Source organism: Eriocheir sinensis, chromosome 32 (assembly GCF_024679095.1).
Source record: "Eriocheir sinensis breed Jianghai 21 chromosome 32, ASM2467909v1, whole genome shotgun sequence".
Taxonomy (NCBI): domain Eukaryota; kingdom Metazoa; phylum Arthropoda; class Malacostraca; order Decapoda; family Varunidae; genus Eriocheir; species Eriocheir sinensis.
The window spans coordinates 17,088,481-17,093,480 of record NC_066540.1 but is presented as its reverse complement, the minus strand read 5'-3'; the positions used below and the strand labels follow the sequence as shown (position 1 = coordinate 17,093,480).

Here is a 5,000-nt window from a genome sequence, read left to right as displayed (position 1 = left end):
GCCAGGAAGTCACGCGGCAGGTCAGCCCGGCCCGCTGTGCTACGGACTCGCCCAAAACGAGTATATGGCGTTGTCGACGCCTGTGTAGGAGGAAAAAGTTCCGGATCTCCAAGTCGCTTGTGCTCCCTGCCTAACGCTGTGGCTGCAAGACATGGGCACTAAATAGGCCTATTGTCTGCCAAGTCCGTCAACGCCAGTTCCGGCCAAACGGGCAAATGGCACGCTGCCCAGAAGCTGACCTATTCCTAAAATGGGTGAGCCAGTCCCCCCCCCCCCCCACCCCACCCCACCCGGCGAATGACCCTATTAACTCGTCGGCGTTTTCACCAGCCGGCGAACGTGCAGGATTTTCACAAACCGTCAAGCCAGATATTCGTGAGTTTGTGAAAAGCAGGAATGCAGAATGATGGTAACATTCGACGAAAACAAACGCGCGCAGCGTAAGAAGTGTGGGACGCATGCACTCCGCGCCTCACTGGTTCATTAGGCCAGGCCGTGACGACGCCGACGAGCGTGCTGACCTACTGCTGGAGACTCGAGGCATTTAAGGCTTGCAACGTTTCTGGCAACATTCCAACAGTGAAGATAACCGACATACCATTTCCGAGGCATTGCTTTCACGATATCGACAGTGCTATGGAGATTCAAAGCTGTTCCAACCACCCTCTCCTCCTCTCCCCTCCCTCTCCCCCCTCCCCCCTTCTCTTGGTCTGTCTTGTAACGTTTCCGGCAACATTCCAACAGTGAAGATAACCGACATACCATTTCCGAGGCATTGCTTTCACGATATCGACAGTGCTATGGAGATTCAAAGCTGTTCTGATCTTGTAACCCTTCTGTCAATATTCCAACAGTGAACCGACATACCATTTCCGAGGCCTTTCTTTCACGATATCGACAGTGCTATGGAGATTCAAAGCTATTCCAATCTTGTAACCCTTCTGTCAACACTGCAAAAGTGAAACAAAAGAAAGCTTGCAACCCTGCTCGGAACATTGCAACAGTGATACCAATAACCTGTTGGAATTAGTGACAGTTGCGCGGTGCAGTGAAGCAGTAAGCACAAAGTAGCCACCGTTTCACTGTTTAGAAGATCATAATGAGGTGAAATTAAGAAAAGAAAGCAATTTCTAACCTCCGTTCACGTTAACTTGGCGGATAAGCTCCTCCCCCTTCCGAAGTCACGCGTCTCTCATTGGTCAGTTCACCTACAAGCCACGCCCCTCTCCAACCTAGGCTGCACGTGATTGGTGGATAACAGAAAAGGTTGGAATCTTACTGGTGGATGCCGGGAAACATTGGAATCTTACTGGTGGATGCTGGAAAAGGTTGGAATCTTACTGGTGGATGCCGGAAAAGGTTGAAATCGTACTGGTGGATGCCGGGGAAGGTTGGAATCTTACTGGTGGATGCCGGGGAAGGTTGGAATCTTACTGGTGGATGCTGGGAAAGGTTGAAATCTTACCGGTGGATGCTGGAAAAGGTTGAAATCTTACTGGTGGATGCTGGGAAAGGTTGAAATCTTACTGGTGGATGCTGGGAAGGGTTGAAATCTTACTGGTGGATGCTGGGAAAGGTTGAAATCTTACTGGTGGATGCCGGGAAAGGTTGAAATCTTACTGGTGGATACTGTAAAAGGTTGGAATCTTACTGGTGGATGCTGGGAAAGGTTGAAATCTTACTGGTGGATGCTGGGAAAGGTTGAAATCTTACTGGTGGATGCTGGGAAAGGTTGAAATCTTACTGGTGGATGCTGGGAAAGGTTGAAATCTTACTGGTGGATACTGGGAAAGGTTGAAATCTTACTGGTGGATGCTGGGAAGGGTTGAAATCTTACTGGTGGATGCTGGGAAGGGTTGAAATCTTACTGGTGGATGCCGGGAAAGGTTGAAATCTTACTGGTGGATACTGTAAAAGGTTGAAATCTTACTGGTGGATGCTGGGAAAAGTTGAAATCTTCCTGGTGGATGCTGGGAAAGGTTGAAATCTTATTGGTGGATGCTGGGAAAGGTTGGAATCTTTTTCGGTGGATGCTGGTAAGGTTGAAATCTTATTGGTGGATGCTGGGAAAGGTTGAAATCTTATTGGTGGATGCTGAGAAGGTTGAAATCTTATTGGTGAATGCTGGGAAAGGTTGAAATCTTATTGGTGGATGCCGGGAAAGGTTGAAATCTTACTGGTGGATGCCGGGAAAGGTTGAAATCTTACTGGTGGATGCCGGGAAAGGTTGAAATCTTACTGGTGGATGCCGGGAAGAAAGGAAAGGAAAGGAAAAACACACGATGCAGAAAAATAAACAAAGAAGAGAAGGAAAGATAAAAAGCAAGAGAGGAAGGAAGGAAAGAGTAAATAAGATAATAATTGTAGTGGACGAGAAAATCAAGATAATTGATGACCCGTTGAGGAGACTGAAGAGGGCGTGGAACTCTCCGCCAAGCTATCGTGAACGGCATACATAATGAGAGAGAGAGAGAGAGAGAGAGAGAGAGAGAGAGAGAGAGAGAGAGAGAGAGAGACCGTTCATTTTTTCACTGTTATATCAATATGCTAAGCGAAAGAGGGAACGGAAGGGGGACACGTACATACGAACACACAAACACACACACACACACACACACACACACACACGGGGCCGCTGCGGAAGTCTAGGTCACCGTCACACACACACACACACACACACACACACACACACACACGCGCGGGCCGTCACCGTTATAATGGAAATGATCTTGACCTCCTTTTCCGCTGCTGTAGGCCGAGTCCGCGTAGGTCACCGCTGAGCAGGCCGGCCGAGGGAGGGCGAGGCAGGCCGGCCGGGCTGTGATGATTACAGACCAGAGCAGAAGCAGGCTGTGGGTTAACTTATAGGTCCTAATCCTCAAACACACATACACACACACACACACACACACACGGTTAGAAGGACTTTGGTGGTAGAGGTTGTTGTGTGTGGTTAGTGTTTCCATGGGTAGTGTTATGAGTCTAGTGATAGTTTGACAAGGCTTTGGTGATAGTGGTTGCAATAGTTTGGTTTGGGTAGTAGAGGTTGGGGTAGTTTGACAAGGCTTTGGTAGTAGAGGTTGTTGAGTGTGGTTAGTGTTTCCATGGGTAGTGTTATGAGTCTAGTGATAGTTTGACAAGGCTTTGGTGATAGTGGTTGCAATAGTTTGGTTTGGGTAGTAGAGGTTGGGGTAGTTTGACAAGGCTTCGGTAGTAGAGGTTGTTGTGTTAGAATTTCCATGGGTAGTGTTATGAGTCTAGTGGTAGTTTGACAAGGCTTTGGTGATAGTGGTTGCAATAGTTTGGTTTGGGTAGTAGAGGTTGGGGTAGTTTGACAAGGCTTCGGTAGTAGAGGTTGCAATAGTTTGGTTTGGGTAGTAGAGGTTGGGGTAGTTTGACAAGGCTTTGGTGATAGTGGTTGCAATAGTTTGGTTTGGGTAGTAGAGGTTGGGGTAGTTTGACAAGGCTTCGGTAGTAGTGGTTGCAATAGTTTGGTTTGGGTAGTAGACGTTGGGGTAGTTTGACAAGGCTTCGGTAGTAGAGGTTGTCGTGTTAGAATTTCCATGGGTATAGAGTTAAGGGCCTTTTTTTTCATCTATGGCACCGGTAGGATTTTTTGGTGGGGCCTGTTGGTCGGCTCTAGTCCGGTAGTGTCGCAGGGAAGATTTTATAGTGGCGCCATCTTGCTTGGCTCATGCTGCCCCCGTGTTGATAGGTCCGGGTTGATAGGTGGTCTTCAGAACGGTATGTGGGTAGTCTTATGCCACTCGGAGATGACTAAATGAGATGGCGGGACACGAACCCGGGTCCTATAGGATGCCGCGCTCACCCGCCGACCACTCAGCCACTTCTCTACTCCCCGAAACACACGACACATTGGTCAGAGGAGAGTATCAGGACCTCTCTTTACGAAATTGACCTCTGTTTTGGCAACTTCTCTTAACCCGTCCGCTGCAATTGGCACAGATTTGGTCTTCACTGGTAGCCTGGTAATATATAGTCCCAGGTCTTTCTCTGCCTCTGTGGTGGATAGTGGAGTGTTTCCCATGTGGTATTGGTGTGCTGGATATCCCTTCACTGGTAGCCTGGTAACATACACTCCCAGGTCTTTCTCTGCCTCTGTGATGGATAGTGGAGTGTTTCCCATGTGGTATTGGTGTGCTGGATATCCCTTCACTGGTAGCCTGGTAACATACACTCCCAGGTCTTTCTCTGCCTCTGTGGTGGATAGTGGAGTGTTTCCCATGTGGTATTGGTGTGCTGGATATCCCCTCCCAAGGTGCAGGACTTTACATTTTTCTTCACTGAATTGTAGCAGCCACTTCTTGTTCCACTCCTGTAGCTTGGTGAGGTCTTCTGGCAGGAAATTCGCAGCCAAGGGGTTAACTAATTTTTATGGTAACAATGATTTGAGGGCTTTTCTTTATTTCAATAGTTTTATGTATTATTTCTTTTTTGCCCTTGAGCTGTTTCCTTCACTGTAAAAGAAGTGTGGGTGAGGACAGGTGGGGGTGGGGTGGAAGAGGAGCCCACTAACACCAGGCAGAGAGAACCAGGAGGAGGACGTTGGGAAAGGCCTCTACTCCGGCATTTTTTTTTTTTAATGTTTCCTTTTTTTTGTGTGCAGTCGATCCATAATGACTAATGATGACGATGATGACGACGAGTGATTACGAAAAACAGGTTGAGCAATACCGGGATTCGAACTTTGGTCCACGCGTTTCACCCCATCGATGCACTGAACACTAAGCCAGCCTGAATACACTTAAATGATGATGTCTGATTCATGTTTTAGACGTGTTTTGGATGGTCACAAGGAGAGAGAGAGAGAGTGTGTCATGTACGTATATTTCAGTACACACACACACACACACACACACACACACACACACACACACACACTCACACACACACACACACACACACACACACACGTCTGCTTGGTCAGTTGTGTACGTGAGAGAATGTTGACTTCCGTTACATGTGCGTGTGTGTGTGCG

At 47.9% G+C, this 5,000-nt stretch overlaps 1 protein-coding gene and 1 long non-coding RNA gene across 4 annotated transcripts in view; one reads left to right on the top strand and one right to left on the bottom strand.

Annotated features, from left to right (window-relative positions):
• Positions 1–5,000, top strand: part of LOC127006338 (uncharacterized) — a 17,582-nt gene that overhangs the window by 1,643 nt on the left and 10,939 nt on the right. The window lies entirely within an intron of this gene.
• The window catches only part of LOC127006342 (uncharacterized), a 29,036-nt gene that overhangs the window by 14,534 nt on the left and 9,502 nt on the right, over positions 1–5,000 (bottom strand). The window lies entirely within an intron of this gene.